The 17,986-nt window shown below is 36.6% G+C and overlaps 1 long non-coding RNA gene across 1 annotated transcript; it reads left to right on the forward strand.

Moving 5' to 3' along the window:
• The first annotated feature begins 430 nt into the window (after positions 1–430).
• Positions 431–4,408, forward strand: LOC121308708. The gene is made up of 3 exons (XR_005948549.1): positions 431–615; positions 3,753–3,893; positions 4,371–4,408. It is a non-coding gene; the product is annotated as an uncharacterized LOC121308708 (long non-coding RNA).
• The last annotated feature ends 13,578 nt before the right edge of the window (positions 4,409–17,986 follow it).

Below are 17,986 nucleotides of genomic sequence, written 5' to 3' on the forward strand. Positions count from 1 at the left end.
ATGACTGAACATCACATTAGGATTCTTGTTTCCCATTCCTTATTAATGGTACAGTATTAATTGAGTGTAACTAATCTGGGTGTGGAGATTATTTAATACATGCTCTACTCTAGAATAAAAATGTAATATCTTGTATTTTTTTTTTTAACACCCATGCCTGCAGCTGTGGCCAAAAGACTTGCATTACCCAATAGAATGAACAAATTTTGCTTCATAAAGTCAAATGCAACCTGCTGAATACCATTATTGTTTCAGGTAGACTTTTGCGATATCATGTTGTAGTTTCTTTGATTACATGGTGTTAAATAAAAGATCCTTTTAAAAGATAAATATTATATATATATATATATATATATATATATATATATATATATATATATATATATATATATATATATATATATACATAGCTAGGACTTACACATAAAGTGGGTAGTGTAAATGATGTAGTTGTGTGTGCATGCAGGCACACAGGGATATAATGGTATACATACTGTATATAAAATAAGAACAGTCCACAGGTGTTGAACACCACACAATATTTCAATGAACACCCTCAGTTTCTTTTGGTACTTTCTTCAGGACTATGTCTATTCCAATGACAGAGCTATGCAGGTAGGTAAATACTGTATTTTTACTTACTTATTTTGCTGTTTTAGTTTTCAATTATTTTTCTTTTCATGTGCTTTTTTTTTTTTACCAAATGTTGGACTTTTACAAATATAGTTTATTTTTTTTTTTTTTTTTTTTTTTTTTACTACATACTGGAGCAAAAACAGAGTTTTGACAATATAATAATACTATAATTAAAATTGTAGTAAGAGTTTTAGTTATTGTCAGAGGAATAAATCGGCAATTTAGAAACAAAAATCATTTTCAATGAGTAGCATTGCAGTGTTAAAGTGCATGTTTTTAAGTAAGTACATTTCATTTATTCATTACCATATGTCAACTCATAACCTTTAAAAAGAGTTAAATGTATCATTCAATAATGAACTAGAAACAGCAGTAATGTATGCATTTCATGGTATGCCTTATTACCTTTTTTTTTTTGTAATGTTGGCTTCACCTTGTGACTTATAACGCACCCAGGGTGTGTGGATATTAGAATATATCCCATACCCTGTCGTACCTTATTGCTTACATATCATTTCTATCAATATATTCAGAATTTACAGTACTGTAATAAATCAACAATGTAAAACACTTGAAGTTTAAAAATGTTGTCTAAATTTATTGGAAAGATGTGTCACAAAAATCCCCCAAATTATAAACTCATTATTGCCTTTATCTTATGCAACTGTACATTACTAAGTTGCACTTTAAAATAAAGCTGGTGAATATATATATATATATATATATATATATATATATATATATATATATATATATATATATATATATATATATAACATTCTGTTTCTATATACAGTTCCAGTAATAAAAAAATCTCTAAAATAACCCTGGTACCCCATCAAATGACCTATTAATTAAAGGCAGGGAACACTGTACAGCAGAATGTTATTTATTTATTTATTTCACTTAATGCATTGCTTTCCTCTGCATGTTATCTTTCTGATACATTCATTTATGCATTCTGTAATATAAAGAATATTGCTGCCAAATATAGTTCAAGTACTGTTTGTTTGAATATTTGCCCCGGCACTTCCTTCTAATAAGCATTAATAATTAATATATAATTATGTACAAATTAAGATATTTTCCTGGTAAAGTCATATGGAGATCAAATAAGGGTACATTCAATTCTTACTCTTATTTGTAATATATCAACAACAAAGAAAAAAGATTAATGCTTTCATTAGGGTAAAGTGTGAATGTTGCTTACTTTATTTGGATTTAATAGTAATTGATTTTTGATTTAGACATTTACCAATATCTGAGATCAGACATGACAGCATGAATGCAGATACAGTACATCTTCTTTTTAAATAGGGTTTGTCTCTATCTGTGGAACTATTTCCAACAAAGTGATATGCTGAGTTATACTTTGTTGTAATCACAGCCGATGCTGTGTTTCTATTTAGTCAGTTTATTTATTGTTTTTGTAGATGTATCTATTTATTCCTTTTTTTAATACATGAATTTTCATTCCTTAGACAAAACTGAGCCTCACAATTATAGGATTCTAAATTCTAATTGAAAAGTATATTGCACTGCTGTGCTTACAGCAGGTCTGAAGGTTATATCAATTTTAAATACAATCTATACATGATTTGCAGAAACAGGCTTTTCAGATTAACAAAGCATAGAACAACTTTAATAATGCAACGTTATTGTTTTAAAATATATAATTACTGTCCGATTCAAATTATTGTCTTCCCCCAAATGTTAATCGTGGCAAGTCCAATTTTATAGCCAAATGAACTTGGTCTAATTGTGTACCACAGCAAACAAAAACATATGTTTACCAGCAACAGCCACATACAGCATTCACAATTCTGGTTCCTTTATTTCTACAGGTGCACTATCTGACTTGCATTTAGAGTGAAGTAACAATCACTTATAGCTGATGTGAATGCAAATCCCAGTTCCAGACTCAACAAGTTTTTTTTTTTTTTTTTTTTTTTTATCACAAGCTGTTTGTTTTGTATAGCCTTAAAATTCATTATGGAGTATGCTTCTGTTCTGTCTGCCTTTAAGAGACATCGGGGTGCTAAGCTATGATGTCAGCAGGAGCCTTTGTAGTCCATGGACATCAAAAGTTTTCAACACTGGATACTATATTGCAGGGTATACTAATCAACGTCAATGGCAGCTAGAGACTTTTAATTAATTAATTTCAAGTCTAAGAATAAATGCCAAGTGTCGTCTTCTAGTCTTTTCCCTTCAGGCCTGTATGTGTACACCATCACACAAAACAAGTTGCTGATCAGGTTATTGCTTTGACTCTGGGAGGAGAAAAAAAAAAAAACAGTGTCCACGTAAGTGCATTCCTCTCACTACTAGGGTTCATCAGCAGGGCTTTTAAAGAAAAACAGATAGCAGAGCCATGGCAATAGCCACACCCATAAAATAGCTGTGCAACAACAGTGCATTCATTGTTGAAATCTGATCTACTGTTCACTGCTGTTAAATCAGCCAGTGTTAGCTATCAATATGACTCACCAACAGGATTAGGATTTGGATGGGATTGCATTTTAAAGAATAGCAAAACATTTTTTTTTTTAATTAACTAATTCACCCTTGTAACTTTACTTAGTGTTGGAAGGTTCAATATTTTTTTAATTAAAGTGTTTGCCTCAAACAGGTCCTCTCAAACTCTTAATACATTTTTTATTCTATTAATATTAGCTTTTCTAAAATATGTTTTTGTTCCAGTATCCATAATAAAAAAATATAAAAAAAGGAACTATGAATCCATACATATTTATGTATTTATTTTTAGGGCAGGAATGTGTAATAGTAATTGCTGATAGAAACTTATAACCTATATATGACAAATACAGTAACAGTTTTGCTAGGTACATATTTTTTGATTTTTTAAAGTTTCTCATAGCTTTGATGACCCAAAAAAATATATCCTGCTCTTGAGGGTTTTACATCATAAATCCTACACAGGAGGTTTTTATTTGTTATAGTTTGATAAAACAGAATATAATATGCAAGCTTCTTTTCTGGGATGTAGGCATTGAATAATACTCCCATAAGAATTGCATATTTAAGGTAAGCAAAAAAAGACACCACTCCCTTTTACCAAGCATGTTTTCATTATGTTTCTTTTACTTGTATAGATAGCTTGATCTGTGTGAATGGCTTCAAGATAAATGGACTAGAAAACAAAGGAAAAAAAATGTGGGTATTTTTGGTTGGATGCCAAAGTCCACACCTTGCTTTTAAGCATTCACATTTTGGTAACTATTACACAGGAAAAGGTGTGTACCTTGCACTATTGTTTCTTAAAGCAAAAAACAAAAAATTTTCTTGCAAGTTCTGTAACATCTTTCAGGATCAACTCACTAACCTTTGGGTGCCCAGCCAGAAAATATAATGCCTGAGGAAACCAAAAAACTGTGGTTAATACTGTGTAAATACAAACTTTACTAATTACCAAGGCTGCAATACCTTTTGATCTACATAAATCAAAGAACTCAACAGGGAGTATCAAAGTCACCGCCATCCTCATTGGTATCTGCATTTATGGCTTTGGGAGCACAATCACAACCATTGATTTTGGTAACCATGTTTATACTGGTTGTATTATTGGAACAACCATATGTATTCATATATATTCATATGAGTCACCAAAATGGCATTGATATGTCCTGTTTGTTTTCATATATTTTGAGGAAAAAAGTAAGGGAGACTGTAGCAGGGAGAGATCTGTGCTGACTCTGCTGTCGTGTTCACAGGGCTGCAGGAAGAGGGTGGCAGTCGTCCAACAACCGCCTGTGAGTCATGGCAGTGACACGGGGAGGTGGGAAAGTGGGTGTGTGGACTTTTCCCCTCTCTGAATGGCTGAGAGGTGAGTCTTATTGGTCCTATAAAATAACGCACTGCTGTTTCCTCATGTCTGCCCTTATAGACGTGCTGAGAGTGTGGAAACGCTGGTCGCGGACCGAGAACCAGCCGGGAGAGAAAAAGACACGAAAGTGTCTCAGCAAGACAGTGAGGGTGGGGAACCCTTGGATAGACCCCTTAAAAGTATAACAGAGCAGGTAAGGTAGCCGGCAGTGTAGGACGGAGATCTGGGTCGCACGGGCAGCGGCGACTGGGATATTGCTGCAGAGTGCAGCACCTTTTATTTGTAGTTTTGTTATTGTGTTATTTTTTCCCTTGTTATTTTTGCCTTCTGTTGTCATTGTTATTTCTTTGAGCACCTGCAAGGCGCCGGTATTGTGTACCATCGCTTGGTATGCCCATGGTTCTGTTTAACATCGTTGGTAAATCAGACCACGGTCCCACAGCGCCATCTGCAGGATAAACTTAAAAATAGCACCCGAGAATAAAACTGGGCACCTGTGTGGTGTTGCCAAATCCACCTGTCTGCCTCCTGTGTCAGTGATTTACCCACCACCCTTCCACAGGGACTGTGACAGGGTGGCTTAAGTGGTGCGGGTGAATGATGTCACACGAACAAGGAAATGAAATTTGATTGCCACGGTACACAACAATGTGAACTGTAGTGTTTTAATTAAGCAATTGACACAGCAACACAGAATACAGTTCAACGGTGACTGGCACACCACTCCCCCTCCCCTCTTCTCTGGGTTGCTGTTGTCCTTTCGTGCACAGTGTAAGGGTGCTTGTGGTGAAGGTGCTCGTGGTACAGTAAGGCTCTCATTGTCCGTGGAATCCTGAATTACTCTGCAGTTGGCTGAACTTGCGGCAACTGCTCCGGTTTAAGTCCCCATGCTCCTGGAAAAGCAATCCCTTCATACTGTCCGGCTGCTCCCCATGATCAGCACTGCACCATTTCTTAGCCAATCGGTGCCCGCCACAGTGCTGACCACCTAGGAGTTGCTGTGCAGTACCTCATTTCCGCCACACACCAAGATGGTGGATTTCCGGTTCTGCCCCCACCATTCAGTCGGCTGCCCCTGGAACGATTGTATAGTAAACCTTTCTCAGCGCCTCCTTTGGTCGAGAAAGCCGCTTATTGCTCGGATCACCTCTCACCTTGTCACAGGGACATGTGTGAAGTGTTTGCAATGGTGTTAAGACCATAGAGCCAAATTTACGCCAGCCTTAAAATTGCCCCATATGTATCATGACAGTTAAGGCCGTGTTAGCATCGCCAAAATGAGCTCCGACGCTCCTTAGTCGTGCATTTTAAGACATGTCAAGATTTAATTATATGCATGGGCAAATTGTAGGTTAGGCTCATTTGTAAATGAAGTCTATGATATTAAAATGAGATTTATGAAGAGGAAGAACTGCAGCACCGGTCCTAAAAGGATCCACAAGTAAAACAGATTTCAAATTGGTCTTATTTGAGAGCAAAGAAAAAGTCAGAAAGCATCTGATATCAAAGAACATTATAACAACAGTCATATAGTGGCCCAGAAGATTCATGGTATTTTTTAATGAAATTCAGAAATTCAAATTAAAAAAAAAAAAAAAAAGATTTCGCAAAAGTTTCACGAGTGTCACGAAACCGATTTTTTATTAAAAAAAAACAATAAAACAAAACAAAAAACATTTTCTATTTACATTATATTCTACTGATGTAAGCTGCCTAAAATGTCTTACTGAAACCAAGGCTAAAACATTTTAACATTTAGCCAAGTCAACTCTTTAAAAAAGTACATTGTAACTCGATTCACTATTGAAACAATCTTTAAAAATGTAATACATTTTCGGGACTCCCGAGTGGCACATCCACTAAAGGCACTCCGCATGGAGTACAGGTTGCCCCCTATAGCCTGGAGGTCGCTGGTTCGGTTCCAGGCTATTCCATTGCTGACCGTGGATGGGAGTTCCCAGGGGGCAGCGTACAATTGGCCGAGCGCCGCCCTGATGGGGAGGGTCTAGGTCGACCCCCCTGTAGACTGGCTGGGTGCCTGCGGGCCTGCCTGTAAGCTACCCAATTAGCTAACTAATTTTGCTTCAAAAAGTTGAATGAAACATGCTAAATAACGTTGTGTTAACATATTGAGGGGTAAATGTACTAAAGTGTTGCAGCTGTCACAATAGTCGCAAATCAGTCGGAAGTCTTTGGTGAAATGTATAAGATCGGGGTCCCGCTATAGAATCTGATGGGATTAAACTACCTTTCATTATTTATTCATTATGACTTGCAATGCTAGAGATCTTGTTAAGAGGATGCAACAACTATTTAAATGAGTATATTGCAGCTCTCTTTATTAACATATTTTCACTTAGTACATACAACAAAATGTATACTTTGCTAATTGTTGCAACAGAAATGCAAATTGCGGTATGTTTGCCTTGCGACTGGCCTCTTAGTACATCTACCCTACAATTTCATACTGCTTTGTAGTTTTCCATATACTTCATGAAAAACTGACAAAAACGGAAACATCTGACATTTCAAAATCTTGCAATATCATTTAGCACTTTCTTTGATTACATGATGTTAAACAAAAGATCTAAATTGTGCTCACATAGTTTTTTTTTCAGTTTTTTAAAAAATTGTTTCAATCCTAAAATTCTACGTGACGCTTCGAAAATTGATTTGAATCCATGGTATGTGGGATAACAAACTGATGAAGTAATGGTGTTCACTCAGAATTTTACATATTGTGAACCATCTTTGTTGTTTGGTGTCATATGAGTTGTCATTGGCCGGGTTGTTATCTTCTCTGCGCCGTCATGATTTATGTGACGTAGCAAAACATTCCACATTCTACAGGAAGTGTGCGTCTAAAACATTGTATGACTTTAAAACTTTTTTTTTTTTTTTGCATGACAACATGTTCGGCAGCCTTACCTTATGCTTACAACCTTGCGCGACTTCCTACTATACCTTATGTAAAGGCCATACCAAACAATCCTTTATTATCTGAGATCTGCTGGAAGTAGCCCTGGCAAGGTTTGACCAAATGATAAAAAAATAACCCTAGAGTAGGGTTTAGAGACCTCTTCATTCAGTATGTGACACTATTTGTTTTTTTAATTAGTGCCATTGACTCATAAAACAATTGCGTTATAGTTTGGTTGTTTTATAAGAAAGGTTATAAAAAAAGTACTGAAGCTACTACAAATATGCAGCCCTTTGCATTACATACATACACAAATAAACAAATAAATAAATAAGAAAGCCCTTTGCAAAGCACAGAATTATTTGTATTCATCCTTTACATTTTTGTTATTTTCATGACTGGTCATCAAATAACTGATTACTTTAAGCCTAGACTTTTCTGTCCCTTAGTAGTCAGATGCAATTCATTTTATATTAGCCAATTAGCATCTATCATGGGTACCAATTTTATTCTCCAGTTTGGAACCAATGAAGGACAAGAACAAAGTTATTCTTTCTCGTCGAGGTTGGAGAGGAAAAGGCAAGGCCCAAGACTAAACCAAATCAACAGACTGAAGATGAATGCACAATAAATGTGGTCATTAACTACAGTTTCTGATATGATACAAAACATTAGGGACCTCAAGGCCAAAATGTAATTTTTAAATATTTAAGTTCAACAAAATATAATCACTCTGATTTACTTGAACATAGATTGAAATAGTTTATTTTTTAAAATAAATACAATATATTTCAGTTGTTTTTGTCCCACCACCTTTAAATAAATAATATAAATTGCTCAGGAGTCTGCAGACATTTAGAGCACCTTATTTCTATATGCCACAAACAATCTCAGACAAACCCCATTCATGGCATCAACCATCCCATATTAAGATATGACCATACTACATTCTTGATATCTGAACAGTTCACATCACCTGCTTGAAAAATCACAGCAAGGGACATCCCTTCATAAACCTTTTCCTTCTTTCCAGTGAAATTCGAGATGGGCTAGATTTAATGTTTGATGACTAATTCTTACGTTCAAAGTGAGAAAATGGAAACTATGAGAGCTCAATGAGATGACACCTTTTGTTCGTTGGCACTGGACATGAGATTATTATTGTAATTTTTATTTATTTATTTTTTGCCTCTCGGAGACGAACGTTTTTCCAGTGCTACAATCTAAATGATACGTGTCACACATCTGTTAGAAATTACATCTATGTGTTACATTTTTGCATGCCAGACTACCAGCTCTTTTTAAATATGTGAAACAGGATGGGAAAAGCACCTCTTAGTTTTCTACACAAGTCATGATCTATTGCATTCTGTCAATTGTACTTCCATTGCAATAGTCTATTTCCAACTCCAATAACTAGAAATGTGTTTTTTATGAACAAAAACCATCCTGGTAGCATGGTCTAAGTGGGTAACAGGGTAGCATCACTGGCAAGGCTTGTTACCGACAGGAAGGGAGACTCAGAAACAAGAAGCTAGGGTAGGGATCCTTTTCAGAAGGTTCACATGCAACAAACAAACCTTTTATAATAGCTTCTTTTTGCTGACTGTTGAAGAGATGGCTTTTGAACCGCAGATCCAGGAATGCTGACATCTGAAAATTAAGATAATTCGTGTAGCTTGATAACCTTGTTGAGACCTTACATCTTCGATCCAGGTTTAGACTTCACTTCAGTCTTGCCAAGCGCCCTGCGAATTCCAACCACTGTGGGCACAATGAGAAATGCTGTAGGATACTTTGCCTCAAAAATAGTTGTGGTTGCTTCCTGAATTGGCTTCAACATCTAACTCACTTCTTCCAGAAGCATCTTATCCTCAGGAGCAATGTTTAGTGCTGGTCTCTTCAATTTCAAGGCTGCAATTTCTAACTGTTCCACTTGTTGGATCACCTTTTCAATCATTGACAAGCTTGAGTTCCATCTTGTAATGTAGTCTCTCGGGAATCTTCACTGGTTCAGATCCAGTTTCAGCCAGGTACACCTTTGAATAGACACTCCAAGCATTAGGTGACCTAAAAAGTGTGGCTATGGATCAAAGTCTTTCAATCACTGCAGATGTTTCCTCTAGTAACACTTGCTTTCCTTGCCTGGGAAAATAATCTCCTGCAGGCAGAGGTGCAATGTATGAGCTCAACAAAGGTACCGTTTCAACTTAGGCACGTACAACATTGGCACCACTGTCAGTAACAGCACATACTAATTGCTTTAAATCACAGGAGCCGAAAACATTTTGCACTAAGAAGGCAATATTCTCCCCAGTATGGGCTTCATCAGCAGGATGCAGCCAATGCATTTCGCAATCAAATTCCACTTCTGGTCAACAAAGTGGCATGTTACTGCTAGAAATTGCTTCTGATTTGTGGTAAAGGTCCACAGATCAAATGCAATGGCAATGTGTGATGCAGACATTAGTTCTTGCTTTAAAGGAGCTACCTGAGTATAAATTGCTCAACAGTCTTCCTGAAGCAGATTTAAGATCTTTCTGAAAAGATTAAAGGTTATGTCAATAACTGTTTAAAAAATGTTTTATGCAATATTACTGCTAGACAACCAGTGCCTTTACTATTCCAAAGAATCATGAAATTGATGCTTAGAATTGTTTTATTTTATAACTTTGGTTACAAATATTATAGTTATTTCTCAAAAACTTTGTACATTTTTAAAAATAAATCATTATGATGAACAAATTATTAAATACCTTAATAATCTAATTACTTTTTTCCAATGCCAAGTTGTCAAAAATCATTGCCTTTAATATATTTTAAAGTAACCTAAAAATAGATATTTTAAACTGATATTTTAAAAGGTTCTTAAGTATATGTAAAGTAAACATAGACAATTGAAAATAAATGTGGCAGTTAAAAAAGAGCCAGGAATTATTATTACCTAAGAACTAGTTAATAATAGGTGGGAAATATAGTATATTGGCAAATTATTTCAGTAATCTTTTGAAAATAATTGTGTTCTAATAATACTGATTAATTATAAAAACTTTAGTTCTCTATAAACCAATGCATTTTATTTTTTGAATAAAGTGCTTTTATTTATGTAAAATAAAAATATTTACACAAATACAGCAATATTTGAGGATTTTCATTTTAATACGGTGTATTATGTATTAAGCATATGTCCAGTTGTTTTAGTGGTTTTAATAATGCATAATATTTTATTACAAAAATACAATTCATAAGAACAGGTGTTTTACACTTTTGAGACTTCTTACATACTGTGCAAGTAAAACTACAATGAGGTACCTTTTTTAAGAAAGAGAATTAAATTGGAGATACAATCCGAAAAATTCTGAAATTTATTTTGTCATCATTTTTGTTATTAAATTAATAACCTTCTAGGCCCAGTGCAGATTTTTATATGTGAACTGATATCTGATACCCTATACAGCAGTAATGCAGATGTATTACTTATTAAGTAACATTTTTATCTCAGCCTCAAAAATGTAGTACTAGAGGCGCAAAACAGTTTCATCCCTAAAGTAGACAAATCTAAATGTAAAACTAAATTGCCAAAATGGTTTAATAGATCAATTAAAAAAAATATTCAGCAAAAAAAGGCACTTTACCGAGCGTTAAAAAGGGACCAAAAAGAAAGTACACAGAAAGAGTACATGGAACTGCAAGACCGAGTCAAAAAAGAAGTTAGAAAGGCCAAGAGAGAAATAGAAATGAACATTGCTAAGGGGGCTAAACCCAATTCCCAAATGTTTCTCCAATATTACAACAGCAAGAGAACATTCAAAGAGAAGGTTAAATGTCTAGGAGATACAAATGGCAAAATCATAGTTGAAGAAAAATAGCAAATATATTAAATGATTACTTTTCACAAGTTTTTACAAAGGAGGATACGGACAACATGTCCCACATGTCATCCAATTCCTATCCAGTTTTAAATAACTTTAGCATATCCAAGGCAGAAATGTTAAAGGGACTAGGAGCTCTTAAAATAAACAAATCCCCAGGGCCGGATGAGATCCTCCCAATAGTGCTCAAAGAAATGAAAGAAGTTATTTACAAACCGCTAACCAAGATCATGCAACAGTCTCTTGACACAGGGGTGGTATCGACAGACTGGAAAATTGCAAACATAATACCGATCCACAAAAAGCGAAACAAAACTGAACCAGGTAACTACAGACCACTATTGCATTCCTGACAGATAAGATTTGATTGTAGCTGGTGGAAGGTGTAAGGAGTTCTTTGCATGTATTATAAAAGCCATAATCCAGTCCTGGTTGAATGGGGTTGGATGAATCCTGCTTTGAGAGCAGAAAGTCAAATAGGTGGTCCAGCCAGTGGAATAAGAGGATCTGCTGGAAAAAGCCAGTGCTGCAGCCATGTATGCTTGCACTGTATTGAGTAGTTGGCTGGGTTCAGTTGAAAATTAACTGGTTGAACTGGGGTGTCACTGCTGGAGTCGGCAGAGCTGTAGGGACCAGACTGTGAAATCTGGAAACTTATAAACGAGAAAGAGCAACAGTTGCATTTTTATAAATGCCCGGTAGATGGCGAACTAGGATTAGAAGATTATTTGACCGCTGCAATAATTGCATAATAAGAGGTGAACTGGAAAAGCCTTTATTTATAATATGAACTGTAGATTTGTTTTCGCAAAAGTATAATTTTCTTTAACCAAGGATGACGCCATAGATGTGCTGCAGTGACTACTGGGTAAATTTCAAGAATAATTGTGAATTTTAGATGCGGTGATAGGTTTTCAATTTCTAGTAGCAATGCACTAGAAAACCATTAATTGTTTAAAAGAGCCTTGATTCCCCTAAATGAAGAGTCCATAAATAAAGCCAGATCGTGCAGTGCTGAAATGAAATCCTCATAGAACACAGAGAGGCCATTCCAGTGCTGTATGAGAGCAGACAACATTTTAAAGTCTTTCCTAGCTTCTGATGAAATATTGTTTTTTTGCTGCTGATGAAAGAGCAAGCAAGTGAGATATAAATGTCCGACCCTGGGGGATAATGTGAATTGCAAAATTAAAATGACCCAGCAACGAGAGCGGTGCGCATTTCCTGATTGTTTTATTGATGTGAAAGGTCTGGATACCGGAACAGATATTATCGAGTTTAGACAAAGGGAGGCTGGCTTTGAACTTTCTGTGTCCAGTATGATTCCTAGAAATTCCAGTGAAGGAAGGGGGCGATTGTTTTTTGTTCTGAGAGCAGGACGCCTACCTCTGAAAATACAATAAATGCATCGAATCTGCAGGGTTGTAGACCCTAGGCTGTATTGTGGGAACTGAGGTTGATATAATCAGAAGAGATGGTAGCTGCTGCGGCAGCTGCGTTAACGGCAGGAATGGAGGAAAATACTGAAACTGCGAAACCTTGCTTGATGTTGAACACCAATTTATCCAAATTGCTAAGTTTGGTATTGCATGACGATAAGGTATCTGCGAATGGTTGCATGAATGTTTTATTTAATTGAAAATGCAAGAATGTTCCTGTTGAATTTCACTGGCTGGAGCGGTTGCCTGCTGTCGTGGTGACATTCTGGCAGCGGGAGAATGACCTGAGCTGCTGAACAGCTGAGCATGGCTGGGGAGTTTTCTTGGGTGGAAAAATAGGTTCTGCTGAGATGAATTCACAATAGAAAATGAAAAGGGATTGTCGATTGCTCCCTGCTGGGATTTTGCTGCCATTTTTGAGGAGGGTCTTTATCAGCTTGTTGAAAGTCCAGTCCTTAACCCTTTGCGGTCCTATGTCAGACCAGGGACGACATTTCAATTTTCCCTTTCCAGTCTGATGTCGGACCCCGTTCGACATCATCAAAAAGACGTAAAGCACAGGTCTCTAGTCGTTTATTCTCTCCGGAAAAATCTGAGAAAACCTTTCAATGGCCTTTCAATGGTTTGGTGATAAAACGAGTGCTCAGGAGAGGATTTATCAGTATGCACGTCTATAAAGACGTATGTGAAAAATACAGCAAACAAGGGGTGGAGCTTGGCTGTAGATACAGTACTGAGTGTCCTTTTGCAATTCAGTGCCTTTTCTACCTGTTTTACTCTGAAAAAAAATGAAACAGCGCGTGTAAAATAAACAGTGCTAAGGGTTAATCTTTATGCTGAAAAAAATTAGCTGCAATCCGCTTAGGTTCAGAACCAAAAACTAAAAACACACGACAACTGCATAGGGCGTGACTAAGGGTTTAAATAGGAAGTAGATTTGATTGATGATAGGCGATGAAAGGATAGAGTGAAGCCCAGAAGCAGCCCCCCAAACCATACTTATATAAGTTAACATTTAATATGCTTTGTCTCTAGACTTCCAAATACTTCTTTCTCCATTTAATTTTATATAGAATTATTCTGATAGATTTAGTGGAACTCTTCATGAATACAATTCTAATATCCATCTACTTTCACAAACCCAGTTAATTAGTTTATCTAGCATCAGCTTGGTGTTGCTTTAGATATTATTCATACAGTATAATACAACTATTGTCAATTTCCACAATATCCCTGTAACAAGTAATAGTGCATCAGCAAATTATGATGCTGTAAGGCTGACACCATGACTTGACTATACATTTAAAAAGGGCTGTCATTATCATGAAAAAGTATATATGTGTGTGTTTGTGTGTGTGAATAGTCTCAATAACTCAGAATGGTCCTTATCAAGGTTCATTACAATTGTTTAAGTTTTTCAGATATATACAGATTTATTGGTGGATTTACAGGCGGGCGGTAGGAAAAACTAAAAAAATTGCCTCCCATGTAAAGCCCCTTTCACAATGGCACTTCTATCCAGGTCTGGACCTGGGTTCTGGCTACCCAGGTCACAATCCCGTGTAGTGTGAAAACACATACCTGGTTCGTATTTTTCCCTTTGATAGTATATATATATATATATATATATATATATATATATATATATATATATATATATATATATATATATACACACACACACACACACACACACACACACACACACACACACAGTGTTTTTAGACTGTGGATAAGGAACATTCCAGGAAATGCAATGATAACTTTGTTTGAAGAAACATAAAAACAATTAAAAGCACTATAAAGTTGCACTTAAAATTTCACTCTGATTGGTCTAATAAAACAAAAAAAGTATGTCAACATTTGATATCCCACGGGACTAACATGTGCTGTAAAAATTCTGTTCCTGTCAACATTTAATTAATTAATGTTCAGGGCCAACGTTTATGCCCATGTGTAAAATACAATTCTACGGTCTGCATATCAAATCTGTATCCTTTATTGAGATCTTATCATGACATAAGTTGGACACTTATGGTAATCAGATCAGGTCAGATGGAGATTGAGCGCATGTGATTCAAAGTTAAGTGCAAAGATTCCCCACAGATACACTGAAAACAATAGAGCTCTATCTGTATTGATCAGTGTTTCCTGCATTTTTTCAGTATGAGGTGTTACTTGGATTCGGTTGAGAAAGACTGAAGTATAACTGAAACTGTCGAATGCACATAATTCATATTGAATATTGTCCAACACGCTTGTCTACATGTTCAGTGTTTAATCATAATACTGTAGTTTCTGGTACTCAACACATTGGGGTATATTTATTAAGTTAGCTGTACAATGTACCATTAATCAGATATGTACGGTTGTAGTAGAGCAGCATAATCTTAATTCCATTAAACCAGGCAAGTTATATTTAGATTAAGTTCGCTGTTAAATGTTATAGACAAACAGTGTAGAAAAGTGCTAAAAAAGCTTTTTGACAAACACTCCGTTTATATAGTATTTGTGATAGATCCATTCCATGCAAAAAAAGTGATCTACTTTACAAGTTATATTACATTATTAATAAAGTTTTATAAACCAAAACAATGGTAATTGTTTCTCAAATATGCATATATATAAATAAGTTTGTTAAATAATTTAAACATGTATATACAAAAATGAGTTTATAAAACAATCTGATAATTGTTTTAATTAAGTATGAATAAACAAAACACACGTAGTGTTCAATTGATTGTCAAATACATTCACTTGCTTACTTATTTAACCAAATTGTGCTCAGTGCATATCAGTTTTAATTTCATGTCAGAGCAGTTAAACATAAATTTTAATGTTTACTGTATATGAAACGTTTTATTTATCCGATACAAAATCAATGGTATTGCAGATACTGAGGTAAATTATTTAAAGGTAAATCTACTTCAAATAACACTATGTAACACAATTTTTGTTCCTGGGTAGTAAGTGTTATTTCCTAAGTGTTATGCCTCAAAAGTATAGAAAATGGCTATTATTCCCCACAGACTTTGCTTTTGTGACCAGGACAGTGATATTTTGAAATTTACCTATTTCCAATGAGAAAACGGGCGAATTTGTGTCTTTTCGTTCACATAAAGTCAGAAAAAAACAACATATGAATCCAAATTAACATGTATTTATACTAAAGTAATACAAAAATGACTACAAAAGATTTAGAAGTGAGTAGTTTTTCGAGATTTACGATTATACTGTAAATCACTTTCACAAATCAGCCCCCAAATGTAGTCTCCCATCATGTTCTCGTTATACTGTCCTTGGTAGCGGCGTTCAAAGTCCAGTATATCCTGGTGGAAGCACTCGCCTTGCTCCTCCGAGTACGCTCCCATGTTCTCCTTGAATTTATCAAGATGAGCATCAAGGATATGGACTTTGAGGGACATCCTACAGCCCATTGTGCCGTAGTTCTTCACCAGAGTCTCAACCAGCTCCACATAGTTTTCGGCCTTGTGATTGCCCAGGAAGCCCTGAACCACTGCGACAAAGCTGTTCCTTACTAGTGAGCTTCTTGGGGAATTCATTGCACTCCAGGATCTTCTTTATCTGTGGTCCGACGAAGACACCGGCTTTGACCTTGCCTCAGACAGCTTAGGGAAGAAGTCTTGAAGGTACTTGAAGGCTGCCGACTCCTTATCTAGAGCTCTGACAAATTGTTTCATAAGGCCCAATTTGATGTGCAGTGGTGGCATCAGCACCTTCCGGGGGTCCACCAGTGGCTCCCACTTGACGTTGTTCCTCCCCACAGAGAACTCGGTCCGCTGTGGCCAGTCCCACCTGTGGTAGTGCGCCTTGGTGTCCCTGCTGTCCCAAAGGCAAAGATAGCAGGGAAACTTGGTAAAACCGCCTTGGAGACCCATCAGGAATGCCACCATTTTGAAGTCTCCAATGACCTACCAGCCATACTCATCATACTTCAAGGCATCCAGCAAGGTCTTGATGCTGTTGTAATCCTCTTTGAGGTGCACCGAGTGAGCCAGGGGAAGAGATGGGTACTTGTTACCATTATGGAGCAGCACGGCTTTGAGGCTACTGGATGAGCTGTCAATGAAGAGGCGCCACTCATTCTGGTTACAGGCGATTCCGATTGCCTCGAACAGACTGGTCACATTGTGGCAGAAGCAGAGCCCATCTTGACGGGTGAAGAAGCTGGAAAAAGGTTGGTGACGCTTCCTCTGATCTGCGACTTGCACACTTTCATCCAACAAGTTCCACTGCTTGAGCCTAGACGTCAAAAGCTCGGCACTGGACTTGGTGAGACCAAGATCTCTAATCAAGTCGTTGAGGTCTTTTTGGTTGGGGTAGTATGGGTTTCTCTCCTCAGCTCCACCTCTGAGATTGTCATCTGGATCTACAATGTCTTCCTCGCTCTCTGACTTGCTGCTCTCTTCTAAAGACGGCTGCTCTCTTTCCGGAGGAGTGGGTATGGGGAGCTCATGGCAGTGTGGCACCGGAGCGATGGATGAAGGAAGGTCCGGATACGTGATAGCAAGTCCATTCTTGCCAGTCCGACGTTTGGAAGGGTCCACCATGCAGAAGCAGCAGTTGCTTGAGTGGTCAGTGGGTTCCCGCCAAATTCTTGGGATAGCGAACTTCATGACTCTCTTTTCCCCTCTGTACCATCTGACAAAAATACATTTATTTCACCCATGACTAATGTGTAAGAGATTCTCACAACAATAACACTTACTACCCAGGAACCCCCCCAAAAAAAAAAAAAACGGTGTACTCAAATGGGAATTTTAGCAAGGCAAAGGGAAAGTGCAGGTTACCTAGGTAAAGGGAAACATTTCCTATGCTAAAGGAAAATGTGTGTTTCCCACCTAATTGGTACAGTACTGTGTACCTGAAGAAGTTAGCCTTTTCCCTTTTTGTAATCTGCCCACCACAGAATGGGGATTGCAGGGCATTAAGTGTTTCATTCTGACATTCTGACCAATTGCTGATAAGATTAACTTTATTTTGTTCAGTTGTTACATTCACGTTCTTGAAACAAAGCCAGGCATGTGAAATATTTTTGCCTAAGTATTTCAGCCATCCTCTGACTTTACAAATACATGTAGGTGCTTGCTAGAAATTTATTTAATATACTGAAAATGCTTTTGTTTTTTAAACGGGCATACATAATTGTTAATATCTTTAAAAATATTATGTTGTGAGGTAAAACATTCTGGTAAAGTATATACATATATAGCACTGTACAGTTTAAATAATTTATCCTTTTACTTATATG

Source organism: Polyodon spathula, chromosome 3 (genome assembly GCF_017654505.1).
Source record: "Polyodon spathula isolate WHYD16114869_AA chromosome 3, ASM1765450v1, whole genome shotgun sequence".
Classification (NCBI taxonomy): domain Eukaryota; kingdom Metazoa; phylum Chordata; class Actinopteri; order Acipenseriformes; family Polyodontidae; genus Polyodon; species Polyodon spathula.